Below are 23,284 nucleotides of genomic sequence, written 5' to 3' on the forward strand. Positions count from 1 at the left end.
AGGTTTAATTGACTGTTTGAGTGTGGTACCACGTTATTACGTCATTCAAACCAGAAAAAACTCAGGATCTGGTCAAGAAGTATGCGAAAAGGCAAAATCTAGAGCCAGATGCGAGCATATCCCAGACCTAACCTTGACGTAACCGGTGTTATCCCCTAAATTGCTGATCGAAACCAGGTTTAATTGACTGTCAGTGTGGTATCACACTACCACGTGATTCAAACAAGAAAAAGCACATGATCTGGCCAACAAGTACGCGAAAAAGGCAAAATCTAGAGCCAGATGCGAGCATATCCCAGACCTAACCCAGACCTAACCGGTGTTATCCTCTAAAATTTTGATCGAAACCAGGTTTAATTGACTGTTTGAGTGTGGTACCACGTTATTACGTGATTCAAACCAGAAAAAACCCAGTATCTGGTCAAGAAGTATGCGAAAAATGCAAAATCATGAGCCAGGTGCGGGTATAACCCAGACCTCACACAGAACTAACCGGTGTCACCCCCTAAGTTATTCATAGGAACCAGGTTTAATTGACTGTTTCAGTGTGGTACCATGTTATTACGTGATTCAAACCAGAAAAAACCCAGGATCTGGTCAAGAAGTATGCGAAAAGGCAAAATCATGAGCCAGATGCGGGCATAACACAGACCTATCCCAGACCTAACCGGTGTTATCCTCTAAAATATTGATCGAAACCAGGTTTCATTGACTGCTTGAGTGTGGTACCACACTACTACGTGATTCAAACCAGAAAAAACCCAGGATCTGGCCGACAAGTATGCGAGAAATGCAAAATCATGAGACAGATGCGGGCATAACCCAGACCTAACCGGTGTTATCCTCTAAAATATTGATCGAAACCAGGTTGAATTGACTGTTTCTGTGTGGTACCACGTTATTACGTGATTCAAACCAGAAAAAACCCAGGATCTGGCCACCAAGTATGGGAAAAAGGCAAAATCATGAGCCAGATGCGGGCATAACCCAGACCTAACCCAGACCTAACCGGTGTTATCCACTAAAATATTCATCGAAATCAGGTTTAATAGACTGTCTGAGTGTGGTATCATGTTATTACGTGATTCAAACCAGAAAAACCCAGGATCTGGCCGACAAGTATGCGAAAAATGCAAAATCATGAGCCAGATGCGGGCATAACCCAGACCTATCCCAGACCTAACCGGTGTTATCCTCTAAAATTTTGATTGAAACCAGGTCTAATTGAATGTTTGAGTGTGGTACCACGTTGTTACTTGATTCAAACCAGAAAAAACTCAGGATCTGGCCGTCAAGTATGCGAAAAATGCAAAATCATGTGCCAGATGCGGGCATAACCCAGACCTAACCCAGACCTAAACGGTGGTATCCTCTAAAATTTTGATCGAAACCAGGTTTAATTGACTGCTTGAGTGTGGTACCACATTACTACGTGTCTCAAACCAGAAAAAACCTAGGATCTGGCCGAGAAGTATGCGAAAAATGCAAAATCATGAGCCAGATGCGGGCATAACCCAGACGTAACCCAGAACTAACCGGTGTCATTCTCTAAAATATTCATCGCAACCAGGTTTAATTGATTGTCTGTGTGTGGTACCATGTTATTACGTGATTCAAACCAGAAAAAACCCAGGACCTGGCCGACAAGTATGCGAAAAATGCAAAATCATGAGCAAGATGCGGGCATATCCCAGACGTAACCCAGAACTAACCGGTGTCATTCTCTAAAATATTCATCGCAACCAGGTTTAATTGATTGTCTGTGTGTGGTACCATGTTATTACGTGATTCTAACCAGAAAAACCTAAGGGTCTGGCCAACGAGTATGCGAAAAAGGCCTAAATATAAGCCAGATGCGGGCAAAACCCAGAACTAACCCAGAACTAACCGGTGTTATCCTCTAAAATATTGATCGAATCCAGGTTTAATTGACTGTTTCTGTGTGGTACCACGTTATTACGTGATTAAAACCAGAAAAAACCCAGGATCTGGCCACCAAGTATGGGAAAAATGCAAAATCGTGAGCCAGATGCGGCCATAACACAGACCTAACCCAGACCTAACCTGTGTTATCCTCTAAAATTTTGATCGAAACCAGGTTTAATTGACTGCTTGAGTGTGTTACCGCGTTATTACGTGATACAAACCAGAAAAAACCCAGGATCTGGCCAACTTGTATGCGAAAAAGGCAAACTCATGAGCCAGATGCGGGCATAAGCCAGACCTATCCCAGACCTAACCGGAGTTGTCCGCTAAAATATTGATCGAAACCAGGTTTAATTGACTGCTTGAGTGTGGTACCACGTAATCACGTGATTCAAACCAGAAAAAACCCAGGATCTGACCGACAAGTATGCGAAAAACGTTAAATCATGAGCAAGATGCGGGCATATCCCGGAACTAACCCAGACCTAACCGGTGTTATCCTCTAAAATTTTGATCGAAACCAGGTTTAATTGACTGTTTGAGTGTGGTACCACGTAATCACGTGATTCAAACCAGAAAAAACCCAGGATCTGACCGACAAGTATGCGAAAAACGTTAAATCATGAGCCAGATGCGGGCAAAACCCAGACCTATCCCAGACCTAACCGGAGTTATCCTCTAAAATATTGATCGAAACCAGGTTTAATTGACTGTTTCTGTGTGGTACCACATTATTACGTGATTAAAACCAGAAAAAACCCAGGATCTGGCCACCAAGTATGGGCAAAATGCAAAATCGTGAGCCAGATGCGGCCATAACCCAGACCTAACCCAGACCTAACCTGTGTTATCCTCTAAAATATTCATTGAAGCCAGGTTTAATAGACTGTTTCAGTGTGGTATCACACTACTACGTGATTCAAACCACAATAAACCCAGGATTTGGCCAACAAATACGCGAAATGGGCAAAATCTTGAGCCAGATACGGGCATATCCCAGACCTATCCCAGACCTAGCCGGAGTTGTCCTCTAAAATATTGATCGAAACCAGGTTTTATTGATTGTTTGAGTGTGGTACCACGTAATTACGTGATTCAAACCAGAAAAAACACAGGATCTGACTTCTTGATCAGGATCTTCTTACTTGATTCAAACCAGAAAAACCTAGGGATCTGTTCAACGAGTATGCGAAAAAGGCCAAAATATAAGCCAGATGCGTGCATAACCCAGACCTAACCCAGACATACCGGTGTTATCCTCTAAAATATTCATCGTAGCCAGGTTTAATAGACAGTTTCAGTGTGATATCACACTACTACGTGATTCAAACCAGAAGAAACCCAGGATCTGGCCGACAAGTATGCGAAAAATGCAAAATCATGAGCCAGATGCGGGCATATACCCAGACCTATCCCACACCAAACCGGAGATATCCTCTAAAATATTGATCGAAACCAGGTTTAATTGACTGTTTCAGTGTGGTACCACGTTATTACGTGATTCAAACAAGAAAAAACCCAGGATCTGGCCGACAAGTATGCGAAAAATGCAAAATCATGAGCCAGATGCGGGCATAACCCAGACGTAACCCAGAACTAACCGGTGTCATTCTCTAAAATATTCATCGCAACCAGGTTTAATTGATTGTCTGTGTGTGGCACCATGTTATTACGTCATTCAAACCAGAAAAAACCCAGGATCTGGCCGACAAGTATGCGAAAAAGGCAAAATCATGAGCCAGATGCAGGCATAACCCAGAACTGACCCAGAACTAACCGGTGTTATCCTCTAAAATACTGACCGAAACGAGGTTTAATTGACTGTTTCAGTGTGGTGTCGCACTACTGCGCGATTCAAACAAGAAAAAGCCCATGATTTGGCCAACAAGTACGCGAGAAGTGCAAAATCTTGAGCCAGCTGCGAGCATATCCCGGACCTAATCCAGACCTAACCGGTGTTATCCTCTAAAATTTTGATCGAAACCAGGTTTAATTGACTGTTTGAGTGTGGTACCACGTAATTACGTGATTCAAACCAGAAAAAACTCAGGATCTGGCCAACTAGTATGCGAACAAGGCAAAATCATGAGCCAGATGCGGGCATAACCCAGAACTATCCCAGACCTAACCGGAGTTGTCGTCTAAAATATTGATCGAAACCAGGTTTTATTGACTGTTTGAGTGTGGTAGCACGTAATTACGTGATTCAAACCAGAGAAAACCCAGGATCTGACCGACAAGTATGCGAAAAAGGTTAAATCTTGAGCCAGATTCGGGCATATCCCAGAATTAACGCAGCCCTAGCCGGTGTTATCCTCTAAAATATTCATCGAAGCCAGGTTTAATAGACTGTTTCAGTGTGGTATCACACTACCACGTGATTCAGACCAGAAAAAACCCAGGATCTGGCCGACAAGTATGCTAAAGATGCAAAATCATGAGCCAGATTCGGGCATAACCCAGACCTATCTCAGACCTAACCGGAGTTATCCTCTAAAATATTGATCGAAACCAGGTTTAATTGACTGTTTCTGTGTGGTACCACGTTATTACGTGATTAAATCCAGAAAAAAGCCAGGATCTGGCCACCAAGTATGGGAAAAATGCAAAATCGTGAGCCAGATGCGGGCATAACCCAGACCTAACCCAGACCTAACCGGTGTTCTCCTCTAAAATATTCATCGAAGCCAGGTTTAATAGACTGTTTCAGTGTGGTATCACACTACTACGTGATTCAAACCAGAAAAAACCCAGGATTTGGCCAACAAGTACGTGAAATGGGCAAAATCTTGAGCCAGATACGGGCATATCCCAGACCTAACCCAGACCTAACCGGTGTTATCCTCTAAAATTTTGATCGAAACCAGGTTTAATTGACTGCTTGAGTGTGGTACCCCGTTATTACGTGATTCAAACCAGAAAAACCTAAGGATCTGTCCAACGAGTATGCGAAAAAGGCCAAAATATAAGCCAGATGCGGGCATAACCCAGACCTAACCCAGACATAACCGGTGTTATTCTATAAATTAATGATCGAAACCAGGTTTGATAAACTGCTTGAGTGTGGTACCACATTACTACGTGATTCAAACCAGAAAACACCCAGGATCTGGCCGACAAGTATGCGAAAAATGCAAAATCATGAGCCAGTATCGGCATAATCCAGACCTATCCCAGACCTAACCGGAGTTATCCTCTAAAATATTGATCGAAACCAGGTTTAATTGACTGTTTCTGTGTGGTACCACGTTATTACGTGTTTCAAACCAGAAAAAAAACCAGGATCTGGCTACCAAGTATCGGAAAAATGCAAAATCGTGAGCCAGATGCGTGCATAACCAAGACCTAAGTCAGACCTAACCGGTGTTATCCTTTAAAATATTCATCGAAGCCAGGTTTAATAGACTGTTTCAGTGTGGTATCACACTACTACGTGATTCAAACCAGAAAAAACCCACGATATGGTCAAGAAGTATGCGCAAAAGTCAAAATCATGAGCCATATGCGGGCATAACCCAGACCTATCCCAGACCTAACCGGAGATATCCTCTAAAATATTGATCGAAACCAGGTTTGATTGACTGTTTCAGTGTGGTACCACGTTATTACATGATTCAAACAAGAAAAAACCCAGGATCTGGCCGACAAGTATGCGAAAAATGCAAAATCATGAGCCAGATGCGGGCATAACCCAGACGTAACCCAGAACTAACCGGTGTCATTCTCTAAAATATTCATCGCAACCAGGTTTAATTGATTGTCTGTGTGTGGTACCATGTTATTACGTGATTCAAACCAGAAAAAACCCAGGATCTGGCCGACAAGTATGCGAAAAAGGCAAAATCATGAGCCAGATGCGGGCATAACCCAGAACTAACCCAGAACTAACCGGTATTATCCTCCAGAATACTGACCGAAACGAGGTTTATTTGACTGTTTCAGTGTGGTGTCGCACTACTGCGTGATTCAAAAAAGAAAAACCCCATGATTTGGCCTATAAGTACGCGAGAAATACAAAATCTTGAGCCAGTTGCGAGCATACCCCAGACCTAAACCAGACCTAACCGGTGTTATCCTCTAAAATTTTGATCGAAGCCAGGTTTAATTGACTGTTTGAGCGTGTTACCACGATATTACGTGATACAAACCAGAAAAAACCCAGGATCTGGCCAACTAGTATGCGAAAAATGCAAACTCATGAGCCAGATGCGGGCATAAGCCAGACCTATCCCAGAACTAACCGGAGTTGTCCGCTAAAATATTGATCGAAACCAGGTTTTATTGACTGTTTGAGTGTGGTACCACGTAATTACGTGATTCAAACCAGAAAAAACCGAGGATCTGACCGACTAGTATGCGAAAAATGTTAAATCATGAGCAAGATGCGGGCATATCCCGGAACTAACCCAGACCTAACCGGTGTTATCCTCTAAAATTTTGATCGAAACCAGGTTTAATTGACTGTTTGAGCGTGTTACCACGTTATTACGTGATACAAACCAGAAAAAACCCAGGATCTGGCCAACTAGTATGCGAAAAAGGCAAACTCATGAGCCAGATGCGGGCATAAGCCAGACCTATCCCAGACCTCACCGGAGTTGTCCGCTAAAATATTGATTGAAACCAGGTTTTATTGACTATTTGAGTGCGGTACCACGTAATTACGTGATTCAAACCAGAAAAAACCCAGGATCTGACCGACAAGTATGCGAGAGAGGTTAAATCATGAGCAAGATGCGGGCATATCCCGGAACTAACCCAGACCTAACCGGTGTTATCCTTTAAAATATTGATCGAAACCAGGTTTAATTGACTGCTTGAGTGTGGTACCACGTAATCACGTGATTCAAACCAGAAAAAACCCAGGATCTGACCGACAAGTATGCGAAAAACGTTAAATCATGAGCAAGATGCGGGCATATCCCGGAACTAACCCAGACCTAACCGGTGTTATCCTCTAAAATTTTGATCGAAACCAGGTTTAATTGACTGTTTGAGTGTGGTACCACGTAATCACGTGATTCAAACCAGAAAAAACCCAGGATCTGACCGACAAGTATGCGAAAAACGTTAAATCATGAGCCAGATGCGGGCAAAACCCAGACCTATCCCAGACCTAACCGGAGTTATCCTCTAAAATATTGATCGAAACCAGGTTTAATTGACTGTTTCTGTGTGGTACCACATTATTACGTGATTAAAACCAGAAAAAACCCAGGATCTGGCCACCAAGTATGGGCAAAATGCAAAATCGTGAGCCAGATGCGGCCATAACCCAGACCTAACCCAGACCTAACCTGTGTTATCCTCTAAAATATTCATTGAAGCCAGGTTTAATAGACTGTTTCAGTGTGGTATCACACTACTACGTGATTCAAACCACAATAAACCCAGGATTTGGCCAACAAATACGCGAAATGGGCAAAATCTTGAGCCAGATACGGGCATATCCCAGACCTATCCCAGACCTAGCCGGAGTTGTCCTCTAAAATATTGATCGAAACCAGGTTTTATTGACTGTTTGAGTGTGGTACCACGTAATTACGTGATTCAAACCAGAAAAAACACAGGATCTGACTTCTTGATCAGGATCTTCTTACTTGATTCAAACCAGAAAAACCTAGGGATCTGTTCAACGAGTATGCGAAAAAGGCCAAAATATAAGCCAGATGCGTGCATAACCCAGACCTAACCCAGACATAACCGGTGTTATTCTATAAATTAATGATCGAAACCAGGTTTGATAAACTGCTTGAGTGTGGTACCACATTACTACGTGATTCAAACCAGAAAACACCCAGGATCTGGCCGACAAGTATGCGAAAAATGCAAAATCATGAGCCAGTATCGGCATAATCCAGACCTATCCCAGACCTAACCGGAGTTATCCTCTAAAATATTGATCGAAACCAGGTTTAATTGACTGTTTCTGTGTGGTACCACGTTATTACGTGTTTCAAACCAGAAAAAAAACCAGGATCTGGCTACCAAGTATCGGAAAAATGCAAAATCGTGAGCCAGATGCGTGCATAACCAAGACCTAAGTCAGACCTAACCGGTGTTATCCTTTAAAATATTCATCGAAGCCAGGTTTAATAGACTGTTTCAGTGTGGTATCACACTACTACGTGATTCAAACCAGAAAAAACCCACGATATGGTCAAGAAGTATGCGCAAAAGTCAAAATCATGAGCCATATGCGGGCATAACCCAGACCTATCCCAGACCTAACCGGAGATATCCTCTAAAATATTGATCGAAACCAGGTTTGATTGACTGTTTCAGTGTGGTACCACGTTATTACATGATTCAAACAAGAAAAAACCCAGGATCTGGCCGACAAGTATGCGAAAAATGCAAAATCATGAGCCAGATGCGGGCATAACCCAGACGTAACCCAGAACTAACCGGTGTCATTCTCTAAAATATTCATCGCAACCAGGTTTAATTGATTGTCTGTGTGTGGTACCATGTTATTACGTGATTCAAACCAGAAAAAACCCAGGATCTGGCCGACAAGTATGCGAAAAAGGCAAAATCATGAGCCAGATGCGGGCATAACCCAGAACTAACCCAGAACTAACCGGTATTATCCTCCAGAATACTGACCGAAACGAGGTTTATTTGACTGTTTCAGTGTGGTGTCGCACTACTGCGTGATTCAAAAAAGAAAAACCCCATGATTTGGCCTATAAGTACGCGAGAAATACAAAATCTTGAGCCAGTTGCGAGCATACCCCAGACCTAAACCAGACCTAACCGGTGTTATCCTCTAAAATTTTGATCGAAGCCAGGTTTAATTGACTGTTTGAGCGTGTTACCACGATATTACGTGATACAAACCAGAAAAAACCCAGGATCTGGCCAACTAGTATGCGAAAAATGCAAACTCATGAGCCAGATGCGGGCATAAGCCAGACCTATCCCAGAACTAACCGGAGTTGTCCGCTAAAATATTGATCGAAACCAGGTTTTATTGACTGTTTGAGTGTGGTACCACGTAATTGCGTGATTCAAACCAGAAAAAACCCAGGATCTGACCGACAAGTATGCGAAAAATGTTAAATCATGAGCAAGATGCGGGCATATCCCGGAACTAACCCAGACCTAACCGGTGTTATCCTCTAAAATTTTGATCGAAACCAGGTTTAATTGACTGTTTGAGCGTGTTACCACGTTATTACGTGATACAAACCAGAAAAAACCCAGGATCTGGCCAACTAGTATGCGAAAAAGGCAAACTCATGAGCCAGATGCGGGCATAAGCCAGACCTATCCCAGACCTCACCAGAGTTGTCCGCTAAAATATTGATTGAAACCAGGTTTTACTGACTGTTTGAGTGCGGTACCACGTAATTACGTGATTCAAACCAGAAAAAACCCAGGATCTGACCGACAAGTATGCGAGAGAGGTTAAATCATGAGCAAGATGCGGGCATATCCCGGAACTAACCCAGACCTAACCGGTGTTATCCTCTAAAATTTTGATCGAAACCAGGTTTAATTGACTGTTTGAGTGTGGTACCACGTTGTTACTTGATTCAAACCAGAAAAACCTAACTGTCTGGCCAACGAGTATGCGAAAAATGCCTTAATATAAGCCAGATGCGTGCATACCCCAGACCTAACCCAGACCTAACCGGTGTTATCCTCTAAAATTTTGATCGAAACCAGGTTTAATTGACTGTTTGAGTGTGGTACCACGTAATTACTTGATTCAAACCAGAAAAAACCCCGGATCTGGCCAACTAGTATGCGAACAAGGCAAAATCATAAGCCAGATGCGGGCATAACCCAGACCTAACCCAGCACTAACCGGTGTCATCCTCTAAAAAATTCATCGAAACCAGGTTTAATTGTCTGTCTGTGTCTGGTACTATGTCATTACGTGATTCAAACCAGAAAAAACCCAGGATCTGGCAAACTAGTATGCGAACAAGGCAAAATCATGAGCCAGATGCGGGCATAAACCAGACCTAACCCAGACATAACTGGTGTTATCCCCTAAAATGCTGATCGAAATCACGTTTAATTGACTGTCAGTGTGATATCACACTACTACGTTTTTCAAGCAAGAAAAAACCAAGGATCTGCCCTCCAAGAATGGGAAAAAGGCAAAATCATGAGCCAGATGCGGGCATAACCCAGACCTAACCGAGAACTAACCGGTGTCATCCTCTAAAATATTCATCGAAGCCAGGTTTAATTGTCTGTCTGTGTCTGGTACTATGTCATTACGTGATTCAAACCAGAAAAACCCAGGATCCGGCCAACTAGTATGCGAACAAGGCAAAAACATGAGCCAGGTGCGGGTATAACCCAGACCTCACACAGAACTAACCGGTGTCACCCCCTAAGTTATTCATAGGAACCAGGTTTAATTGACTGTTTCAGTGTGGTACCATGTTATTACGTGATTCAAACCAGAAAAAACCCAGGATCTGGTCAAGAAGTATGCGAAAAGGCAAAATCATGAGCCAGATGCGGGCATAACACAGACCTATCCCAGACCTAACCGGTGTTATCCTCTAAAATATTGATCGAAACCAGGTTTCATTGACTGCTTGAGTGTGGTACCACACTACTACGTGATTCAAACCAGAAAAAACCCAGGATCTGGCCGACAAGTATGCGAGAAATGCAAAATCATGTGCCAGATGCGGGCATAACCCAGACCTAACCGGTGTTATCCTCTAAAATATTGATCGAAACCAGGTTGAATTGACTGTTTCTGTGTGGTACCACGTTATTACGTGATTCAAACCAGAAAAAACCCAGGATCTGGCCACCAAGTATGGGAAATAGGCAAAATCATGAGCCAGATGCGGGCATAACCCAGACTTAACCCAGACCTAACCGGTGTAATCCTCTAAAATTTTGACCGAAACCAGGTTTAATTTACTATTTGAGTGTGATACCACGTTATTACGTGATACAAACCAGAAAAAACCCAGGGTCTGGCCGACAAGTATGCGAAAAATGCAAAATCATGAGCCAGATGCGGGCATAACACAGACCTATCCCAGACCTAACCGGTGTTATCCTCTAAAATATTGATCAGAACCAGGTTTCATTGACTGCTTGAGTGTGGTACCACGTTGTTACGTGATTAAAACCAGAAAAAACCCCGGATCTGGCCACAAAGTATGGGAAAACTGCAAAATCGTGAGCCAGATGCGGGCATAACCCAGACCTAACCCAGAACTAACCGGTGTCATTCTCTAAAATATTGATCGAAACCAGGTTTAATTGACTGTATGAGTGTGGTACCACGTAATTACGTGATTCAATCCAGAAAATACCCAGGATCTGGCCAACAAGTACGCGAAATGGGCAAAATCTTGAGCCAGATGCGGGCATAACCCAGACCTAACCCAGACCTAACCGGTGTTATCCACTAAAATATTCATCGAAATCAGGTTTAATAGACTGTCTGAGTGTCGTATCATGTTATTACGTGATTCAAACCAGAAAAACCCAGGATCTGGCCGACAAGTATGCGAAAAATGCAAAATCATGAGCCAGATGCGGGAATAACCCAGACCTATCCCAGACCTAACCGGTGTTATCCTCTAAAATTTTGATTGAAACCAGGTCTAATTGAATGTTTGAGTGTGGTACCACGTTGTTACTTGATTCAAACCAGAAAAAACTCAGGATCTGGCCGTCAAGTATGCGAAAAATGCAAAATCATGTGCCAGATGCGGGCATAACCCAGACCTAACCCAGACCTAAACGGTGGTATCCTCTAAAATTTTGATCGAAACCAGGTTTAATTGACTGCTTGAGTGTGGTACCACATTACTACGTGTCTCAAACCAGAAAAAACCCAGGATCTGGCCGAGAAGTTTGCGAAAAATGCAAAATCATGAGCCAGATGCGGGCATAACCCAGACGTAACCCAGAACTAACCGGTGGCATTCTCTAAAATATTCATCGCAACCAGGTTTAATTGATTGTCTGTGTGTGGTACCATGTTATTACGTGATTCTAACCAGAAAAACCTAAGGGTCTGGCCAACGAGTATGCGAAAAAGGCCTAAATATAAGCCAGATGCGGGCAAAACCCAGAACTAACCCAGAACTAACCGGTGTTATCCTCTAAAATATTGATCGAAACCAGGTTTAATTGACTGTTTCTGTGTGGTACCACGTTATTACGTGATTAAAACCAGAAAAAACCCAGGATCTGGCCACCAAGTATGGGAAAAATGCAAAATCGTGAGCCAGATGCGGCCATAACCCAGACCTAACCCAGACCTAACCTGTGTTATCCTCTAAAATTTTGATCGAAACCAGGTTTAATTGACTGCTTGAGTGTGTTACCGCGTTATTACGTGATACAAACCAGAAAAAACCCAGGATCTGGCCAACTTGTATGCGAACAAGGCAAAAACATGAGCCAGGTGCGGGCATAACCCAGACCTCACACAGAACTAACCGGTGTCACCCCCTAAGTTATTCATCGGAACCAGGTTTAATTGACTGTTTCAGTGTGGTACCATGTCATTACGTGATTCAAACCAGAAGAAACCCATGATCTGGCGAGCTAGTATGCGAGCAAGGCAAAATCATGAGCCAGGTGCGGGCATAACCCAGACCTAACCCAGAAATAACCGGTGTCATCCTCGAAAATATTCATCGAAACCAGGTTTAATTGACTGTTTGAGTGTGGTACCACGTTATTACGTCATTCAAACCAGAAAAAACTCAGGATCTGGTCAAGAAGTATGCGAAAAGGCAAAATCTAGAGCCAGATGCGAGCATATCCCAGACCTAACCTTGACGTAACCGGTGTTATCCCCTAAATTGCTGATCGAAACCAGGTTTAATTGACTGTCAGTGTGGTATCACACTACCACGTGATTCAAACAAGAAAAAGCACATGATCTGGCCAACAAGTACGCGAAAAAGGCAAAATCTAGAGCCAGATGCGAGCATATCCCAGACCTAACCCAGACCTAACCGGTGTTATCCTCTAAAATTTTGATCGAAACCATGTTTAATTGACTGTTTGAGTGTGGTACCACGTTATTACGTGATTCAAACCAGAAAAAACCCAGTATCTGGTCAAGAAGTATGCGAAAAATGCAAAATCATGAGCCAGATGTGGGCATAACCCAGACCTAACCCAGACCTAACCGGTGTTATTCCTTAAAATGCTGATCGAAATCAGGTTTAATTGACTGTCAGTGTGGTATCACACTACTACGTTTTCCAAACAAGAAAAAACCAAGGATCTGCCCACCAAGTGTGGGAAAAAGGCAAAATAATGAGCCAGATGCGGGCATAACCCAGACCTAACCCAGAACTAACCGGTGTCATCCTCTAAAAAATTCATCGAAACCAGGTTTAATTGTCTGTCTGTGTCTGGTACTATGTCATTACGTGATTCAAACCAGAAAAAACCCAGGATCTGGCAAACTAGTATGCGAACAAGGCAAAATCATGAGCCAGATGCGGGCATAAACCAGACCTTACCCAGACATAACTGGTGTTATCCCCTAAAATGCTGATCGAAATCAGGTTTAATTGACTGTCAATGTGATATCACACTACTACGTTTTTCAAGCAAGAAAAAACCAAGGATCTGCCCTCCAAGAATGGGAAAAAGGCAAAATCATGAGCCAGATGCGGGCATAACCCAGACCTAACCGAGAACTAACCGGTGTCATCCTCTAAAATATTCATCGAAGCCAGGTTTAATTGTCTGTCTGTGTCTGGTACTATGTCATTACGTGATTCAAACCAGAAAAACCCAGGATCCGGCCAACTAGTACGCGAACAAGGCAAAAACATGAGCCAGGTGCGGGTATAACCCAGACCTCACACAGAACTAACCGGTGTCACCCCCTAAGTTATTCATAGGAACCAGGTTTAATTGACTGTTTCAGTGTGGTACCATGTTATTACGTGATTCAAACCAGAAAAAACCCAGGATCTGGTCAAGAAGTATGCGAAAAGGCAAAATCATGAGCCAGATGCGGGCATAACACAGACCTATCCCAGACCTAACCGGTGTTATCCTCTAAAATATTGATCGAAACCAGGTTTCATTGACTGCTTGAGTGTGGTACCACACTACTACGAGATTCAAACCAGAAAAAACCCAGGATCTGGCCGACAAGTATGCGAGAAATGCAAAATCATGAGACAGATGCGGGCATAACCCAGACCTAACCGGTGTTATCCTCTAAAATATTGATCGAAACCAGGTTGAATTGACTGTTTCTGTGTGGTACCACGTTATTACGTGATTCAAACCAGAAAAAACCCAGGATCTGGCCACCAAGTATGGGAAAAAGGCAAAATCATGAGCCAGATGCGGGCATAACCCAGACCTAACCCAGACCTAACCGGTGTTATCCACTAAAATATTCATCGAAATCAGGTTTAATAGACTGTCTGAGTGTGGTATCATGTTATTACGTGATTCAAACCAGAAAAACCCAGGATCTGGCCGACAAGTATGCGAAAAATGCAAAATCATGAGCCAGATGCGGGCATAACCCAGACCTATCCCAGACCTAACCGGTGTTATCCTCTAAAATTTTGATTGAAACCAGGTCTAATTGAATGTTTGAGTGTGGTACCACGTTGTTACTTGATTCAAACCAGAAAAAACTCAGGATCTGGCCGTCAAGTATGCGAAAAATGCAAAATCATGTGCCAGATGCGGGCATAACCCAGACCTAACCCAGACCTAAACGGTGGTATCCTCTAAAATTTTGATCGAAACCAGGTTTAATTGACTGCTTGAGTGTGGTACCACATTACTACGTGTCTCAAACCAGAAAAAACCCAGGATCTGGCCGAGAAGTATGCGAAAAATGCAAAATCATGAGCCAGATGCGGGCATAACCCAGACGTAACCCAGAACTAACCGGTGTCATTCTCTAAAATATTCATCGCAACCAGGTTTAATTGATTGTCTGTGTGTGGTACCATGTTATTACGTGATTCAAACCAGAAAAAACCCAGGACCTGGCCGACAAGTATGCGAAAAATGCAAAATCATGAGCAAGATGCGGGCATATCCCAGACGTAACCCAGAACTAACCGGTGTCATTCTCTAAAATATTCATCGCAACCAGGTTTAATTGATTGTCTGTGTGTGGTACCATGTTATTACGTGATTCTAACCAGAAAAACCTAAGGGTCTGGCCAACGAGTATGCGAAAAAGGCCTAAATATAAGCCAGATGCGGGCAAAACCCAGAACTAACCCAGAACTAACCGGTGTTATCCTCTAAAATATTGATCGAAACCAGGTTTAATTGACTGTTTCTGTGTGGTACCACGTTATTACGTGATTAAAACCAGAAAAAACCCAGGATCTGGCCACCAAGTATGGGAAAAATGCAAAATCGTGAGCCAGATGCGGCCATAACACAGACCTAACCCAGACCTAACCTGTGTTATCCTCTAAAATTTTGATCGAAACCAGGTTTAATTGACTGCTTGAGTGTGTTACCGCGTTATTACGTGATACAAACCAGAAAAAACCCAGGATCTGGCCAACTTGTATGCGAAAAAGGCAAACTCATGAGCCAGATGCGGGCATAAGCCAGACCTATCCCAGACCTAACCGGAGTTGTCCGCTAAAATATTGATCGAAACCAGGTTTAATTGACTGCTTGAGTGTGGTACCACGTAATCACGTGATTCAAACCAGAAAAAACCCAGGATTTGACCGACAAGTATGCGAAAAACGTTAAATCATGAGCAAGATGCGGGCAAAACCCAGACCTATCCCAGACCTAACCGGAGTTATCCTCTAAAATATTGATCGAAACCAGGTTTAATTGACTGTTTCTGTGTGGTACCACATTATTACGTGATTAAAACCAGAAAAAACCCAGGATCTGGCCACCAAGTATGGGCAAAATGCAAAATCGTGAGCCAGATGCGGCCATAACCCAGACCTAACCCAGACCTAACCTGTGTTATCCTCTAAAATATTCATTGAAGCCAGGTTTAATAGACTGTTTCAGTGTGGTATCACACTACTACGTGATTCAAACCACAATAAACCCAGGATTTGGCCAACAAATACGCGAAATGGGCAAAATCTTGAGCCAGATACGGGCATATCCCAGACCTATCCCAGACCTAGCCGGAGTTGTCCTCTAAAATATTGATCGAAACCAGGTTTTATTGACTGTTTGAGTGTGGTACCACGTAATTACGTGATTCAAACCAGAAAAAACACAGGATCTGACTTCTTGATCAGGATCTTCTTACTTGATTCAAACCAGAAAAACCTAGGGATCTGTTCAACGAGTATGCGAAAAAGGCCAAAATATAAGCCAGATGCGTGCATAACCCAGACCTAACCCAGACATAACCGGTGTTATCCTCTAAAATATTCATCGTAGCCAGGTTTAATAGACAGTTTCAGTGTGATATCACACTACTACGTGATTCAAACCAGAAAAAACCCAGGATCTGGCCGACAAGTATGCGAAAAATGCAAAATCATGAGCCAGATGCGGGCATATACCCAGACCTATCCCACACCAAACCGGAGATATCCTCTAAAATATTGATCGAAACCAGGTTTAATTGACTGTTTCAGTGTGGTACCACGTTATTACGTGATTCAAACAAGAAAAAACCCAGGATCTGGCCGACAAGTATGCGAAAAATGCAAAATCATGAGCCAGATGCGGGCATAACCCAGACGTAACCCAGAACTAACCGGTGTCATTCTCTAAAATATTCATCGCAACCAGGTTTAATTGATTGTCTGTGTGTGGCACCATGTTATTACGTCATTCAAACCAGAAAAAACCCAGGATCTGGCCGACAAGTATGCGAAAAAGGCAAAATCATGAGCCAGATGCAGGCATAACCCAGAACTGACCCAGAACTAACCGGTGTTATCCTCTAAAATACTGACCGAAACGAGGTTTAATTGACTGTTTCAGTGTGGTGTCGCACTACTGCGCGATTCAAACAAGAAAAAGCCCATGATTTGGCCAACAAGTACGCGAGAAGTGCAAAATCTTGAGCCAGCTGCGAGCATATCCCGGACCTAATCCAGACCTAACCGGTGTTATCCTCTAAAATTTTGATCGAAACCAGGTTTAATTGACTGTTTGAGTGTGGTACCACGTAATTACGTGATTCAAACCAGAAAAAACTCAGGATCTGGCCAACTAGTATGCGAACAAGGCAAAATCATGAGCCAGATGCGGGCATAACCCAGAACTATCCCAGACCTAACCGGAGATATCCTCTAAAATATTGATCGAAACCAGGTTTGATTGACTGTTTCAGTGTGGTACCACGTTATTACATGATTCAAACAAGAAAAAACCCAGGATCTGGCCGACAAGTATGCGAAAAATGCAAAATCATGAGCCAGATGCGGGCATAACCCAGACGTAACCCAGAACTAACCGGTGTCATTCTCTAAAATATTCATCGCAACCAGGTTTAATTGATTGTCTGTGTGTGGTACCATGTTATTACGTGATTCAAACCAGAAAAAACCCAGGATCTGGCCGACAAGTATGCGAAAAAGGCAAAATCATGAGCCAGATGCGGGCATCACCCAGAACTAACCCAGAACTAACCGGTATTATCCTCCAGAATACTGACCGAAACGAGGTTTATTTGACTGTTTCAGTGTGGTGTCGCACTACTGCGTGATTCAAAAAAGAAAAACCCCATGATTTGGCCTATAAGTACGCGAGAAATACAAAATCTTGAGCCAGTTGCGAGCATACCCCAGACCTAAACCAGACCTAACCGGTGTTATCCTCTAAAATTTTGATCGAAGCCAGGTTTAATTGACTGTTTGAGCGTGTTACCACGATATTACGTGATACAAACCAGAAAAAACCCAGGATCTGGCCAACTAGTATGCGAAAAATGCAAACTCATGAGCCAGATGCGGGCATAAGCCAGACCTATCCCAGAACTAACCGGAGTTGTCCGCTAAAATATTGATCGAAACCAGGTTTTATTGACTGTTTGAGTGCGGTACCACGTAATTACGTGATTCAAACCAGAAAAAACCCAGGATCTGACCGACAAGTATGCGAAAAATGTTAAATCATGAGCAAGATGCGGGCATATCCCGGAACTAACCCAGACCTAACCGGTGTTATCCTCTAAAATTTTGATCGAAACCAGGTTTGATTGACTGTTTGAGCGTGTTACCACGTTATTACGTGATACAAACCAGAAAAAACCCAGGATCTGGCCAACTAGTATGCGAAAAAGGCAAACTCATGAGCCAGATGCGGGCATAAGCCAGACCTATCCCAGACCTCACCGGAGTTGTCCGCTAAAATATTGATTGAAACCAGGTTTTATTGACTGTTTGAGTGCGGTACCACGTAATTACGTGATTCAAACCAGAAAAAACCCAGGATCTGACCGACAAGTATGCGAGAGAGGTTAAATCATGAGCAAGATGCGGGCATATCCCGGAACTAACCCAGACCTAACCGGTGTTATCCTCTAAAATTTTGATCGAAACCAGGTTTAATTGACTGTTTGAGTGTGGTACCACGTTGTTACTTGATTCAAACCAGAAAAACCTAACTGTCTGGCCAACGAGTATGCGAAAAATGCCTTAATATAAGCCAGATGCGTGCATAACCCAGACCTAACCCAGACCTAACCGGTGTTATCCTCTAAAATTTTGATCGAAACCAGGTTTAATTGACTGTTTGAGTGTGGTACCACGTAATTACTTGATTCAAACCAGAAAAAACCCCGGATCTGGCCAACTAGTATGCGAACAAGGCAAAATCATGAGCCAGATGCGGGCATAACCCAGAACTATCCCAGACCTAGCCGGAGTTGTCCGCTATAATATTGATCGAAACCAGGTTTTATTGACTGTTTGAGTGTGGTACCACGTAATTACGTGATTCAAACCAGAAAAACCCCAGGATCTGGCCGACAAGTATGCGAAAAAGGCAAAATCATGAGCCAGATGCGGGCATAACCCAGAACTAACCCAGAACTAACCGGTGTTATCCTCTAAAATACTGACCGAAACGAGGTTTAATTGACTGTTTCAGTGTGGTGTCGCACTACTGCGTGATTCAAACAAGAAAAAGCCCATGATTTGGCCAACAAGTACGCGAGAAATGCAAAATCTTGAGCCAGTTGCGAGCATATCCCAGACCTAACCCAGACCTAACCGGTGTTATCCTCTAAAATTTTGATCGAAATCAGGTTTAATTGACTGTTTGAGCGTGTTACCAAGTTAATACGTGATACAAACCAGAAAAAACCCAGGATCTGGCCAACTAGTATGCGAGAAAGGCAAACTCATGAGCCAAATGCGGGCATAACACAGACGCAACCCAGTACTAACCGGTGTCATTCTCTAAAATATTCATCGCAACCAGGTTTAATTGATCGTCTGTGTGTGGTACCATGTTATTACGTGATTCAAACCAGAAAAAACCCAGGATCTGGCCGACAAGTATGCGAAAAAGGCAAAATCATGAGCCAGATGCGGGCATAACCCAGAACTAACCCAGAACTAAGCGGTGTTATCCTCTAAAACACTGACCGAAACGAGGTTTACTTGACTGTTTCAGTGTGGTGTCGCACTACTGCGTGATTCAAACAAGAAAAAGCCCATGATTTGGCCAACAAGTACGCGAGAAATGCAAAATCTTGAGCCAGTTGCGAGCATATCCCAGACCTAACCCAGACCTAACCGGTGTTATCCCCTAAAATTTTGATCGAAACCAGGTTTAATTGACTGTTTGAGCGTGTTACCACGTTATTACGTGATACAAACAGGAAAAAACCCAGGATCTGGCCAACTAGTAGGCGAAAAAGGCAAACTCATGAGCCAGATGCGGGCATAAGCCAGACCTATCCCAGACCTAACCGGAGTTGTCCGCTAAAATATTGATCGAAACCAGGTTTTATTGACTGTTTGAGTGCGGTACCACGTAATTACGTGATTCAAACCAGAAAAAACCCAGGATCTGACCGACAGGTATGCGAAAAAGGTTAAATGATGAGCAAGATGCGAGCATATCCCGGAACTAACCCAGACCTAACCGGTGTTATCCTCTAAAATTTTGATCGAAACCAGGTTTAATTGACTGTTTGAGTGTGGTACCACGTTGTTACTTGATTCAAACCAGAAAAACCTAACGGTCTGGCCAACGAGTATGCGAAAAATGCCTAAATATAAGCCAGATGCTTGCATAACCCAGACCTAACCCAGACCTAACCGGTGTTATCCTCTAAAATTTTGATCGAAACCAGGTTTAATTGACTGTTTGAGTGTGGTACCACGTAATTACGTGATTCAAACCAGAAAAAACCCAGGATCTGGCCGACAAGTATGCGAAAAAGGCAAAATCATGAGCCAGATGCTGGCATAACCCAGAACTAACCCAGAACTAACCGGTGTTATCCTCTAAAATACTGACCGAAACGAAGTTTAATTGACTGTTTCAGTGTGGTGACGCACTACTGCGTGATTCAAACGAGAAAAAGCCCATGATTTGGCCAACAAGTACGCGAGAAATGCAAAATTTTGAGCCAGTTGCGAGCATATCCCAGACCTAACCCAGACCTAACCGGTGTTATCCTCTAAAATTTTGATCGAAACCAGGTTTAATTGACTGTTTGAGTGTGGTACCACGTAATTACGTGATTCAAACCAGAAAAAACCCAGGATCTGGCCAACTAGTATGCGAACAAGGCAAAATCATGAGCCAGATGCGGGCATAACCCAGAACTATCCCAGTCCTAACCGGAGTTGTCGTCTAAAATATTGATCGAAACCAGGTTTTATTGACTGTTTGAGTGTGGTACCACGTAATTACGTGATTCAAACCTGAAAAAACCCAGGATCTGACCGACAAGTATGCGAAAAAGGTTAAATCTTGAGCCAGATTCGGGCATATCCCAGAACTAACACAGACCTAACCGGTGTTATCCTCTAAAATAATCATCGAAGCCAGGTTTAATTGATTGTCTGTGTGTGGTACCATGTTATTACGTGATTCAAACCAGAAAAAACCCAGGATCTGGCCGACAAGTATGCGAAAAAGGCAAAATCATGGGCCAGATGCGGGCATAATCCAGAACTAACCCAGAACTAACCGGTGTTATCCTCTAAAATACTGACCGAAACGAGGTTTAATTGACTGTTTCAGTGTGGTGTCGCACTACTGCGTGATTCAAACAAGAAAAAGCCCATGATTTGGCCAACAAGTACGCGAGAAATGCAAATTCTTGAGCCAGTTGCGAACATATCCCAGACCTAACCCAGACCTAACCGGTGTTATCCTCTAAAATTTTGATCGAAACCAGGTTTAGTTGACTGTTTGAGCGTGTTACCACGTTATTACGTGATTCAAACAAGAAAAAACCCAGGATCTGGCCGACAGGTATGCGAAAAATGCAAAATCATGAGCCAGATGCGGGCATAACCCAGACGTAACCCAGAACTAACCGGTGTCATTCTCTAAAATATTCATCGCAACCAGGTTTAATTGATTGTCTGTGTGTGGTACCATGTTATTACCTGATTCAAACCAGAAAAAACCCAGGATCTGGCCGACAAGTATGCGAAAAAGGCAAAATCATGAGCCAGATGCGGGCATAACCCAGAACCAACCCAGAACTAACCGGTATTATCCTCTAAAATACTGACCGAAACGAGGTTTAATTGACTGCTTCAGTGTGGTGTCGCACTACTGCGTAATTCAAAAAAGAAAAACCCCATGATTTGGCCAACAAGTACGCGAGAAATACAAAATCTTGAGCCAGTTGCGAGCATACCCCAGACCTAAACCAGACCTAACCGGTGTTATCCTCTAAAATTTTGATCGAAACCAGGTTTAATTGACTGTTTGAGTGTGGTACCACGTAATTACGTGATTCAAACCAGAAAAAACCCAGGATCTGGCCGACAAGTATGCGAAAAAGGCAAAATCATGAGCCAGATGCTGGCATAACCCAGAACTAACCCAGAACTAACCGGTGTTATCCTCTAAAATACTGACCGAAACGAAGTTTAATTGACTGTTTCAGTGTGGTGACGCACTACTGCGTGATTCAAACGAGAAAAAGCCCATGATTTGGCCAACAAGTACGCGAGAAATGCAAAATCTTGAGCCAGTTGCGAGCATATCCCAGACCTAACCCAGACCTAACCGGTGTTATCCTCTAAAATTTTGATCGAAACCAGGTTTAATTGACTGTTTGAGTGTGGTACCACGTAATTACGTGATTCAAACCAGAAAAAACCCAGGATCTGGCCAACTAGTATGCGAACAAGGCAAAATCATGAGCCAGATGCGGGCATAACCCAGAACTATCCCAGTCCTAACCGGAGTTGTCGTCTAAAATATTGATCGAAACCAGGTTTTATTGACTGTTTGAGTGTGGTACCACGTAATTACGTGATTCAAACCTGAAAAAACCCAGGATCTGACCGACAAGTATGCGAAAAAGGTTAAATCTTGAGCCAGATTCGGGCATATCCCAGAACTAACACAGACCTAACCGGTGTTATCCTCTAAAATAATCATCGAAGCCAGGTTTAATAGACTGTTTCAATGTGGTATCACACTACCACGTGATTCAAACCAGAAAAAAACCCAGGATCTGGCCGACAAGTATGCGAAAAAGGCAAAATCATGAGCCAGATGCGGGCATATCCCAGACCTAACCCAGACCTAACCGGTGTTATCCTCTAAAATTTTGATCGAAACCAGGTTTGCTTGACTGTTTGAGCGTGTTACCACGTTAATACCTGATACAAACCAGAAAAAACCCAGGATCTGGCCAACTAGTATGCGAAAAAGGCAAACTCATGAGCCAGATGCAGGCATAACACAGACGTAACCCAGAACTAACCGGTGTCATTCTCTAAAATATTCATCGCAACCAGGTTTAATTGATTGTCTGTGTGTGGTACCATGTTATTACGTGATTCAAACCAGAAAAAACCCAGGATCTGGCCGACAAGTATGCGAAAAAGGCAAAATCATGGGCCAGATGCGGGCATAATCCAGAACTAACCCAGAACTAACCGGTGTTATCCTCTAAAATACTGACCGAAACGAGGTTTAATTGACTGTTTCAGTGTGGTGTCGCACTACTGCGTGATTCAAACAAGAAAAAGCCCATGATTTGGCCAACAAGTACGCGAGAAATGCAAAATCTTGAGCCAGTTGCGAACATATCCCAGACCTAACCCAGACCTAACCGGTGTTATCCTCTAAAATTTTGATCGAAACCAGGTTTAGTTGACTGTTTGAGCGTGTTACCACGTTATTACGTGATTCAAACAAGAAAAAACCCAGGATCTGGCCGACAGGTATGCGAAAAATGCAAAATCATGAGCCAGATGCG

The sequence above is a fragment of the Colletes latitarsis genome, chromosome 1, assembly GCF_051014445.1.
Source record: "Colletes latitarsis isolate SP2378_abdomen chromosome 1, iyColLati1, whole genome shotgun sequence".
NCBI classification, from domain to species: domain Eukaryota; kingdom Metazoa; phylum Arthropoda; class Insecta; order Hymenoptera; family Colletidae; genus Colletes; species Colletes latitarsis.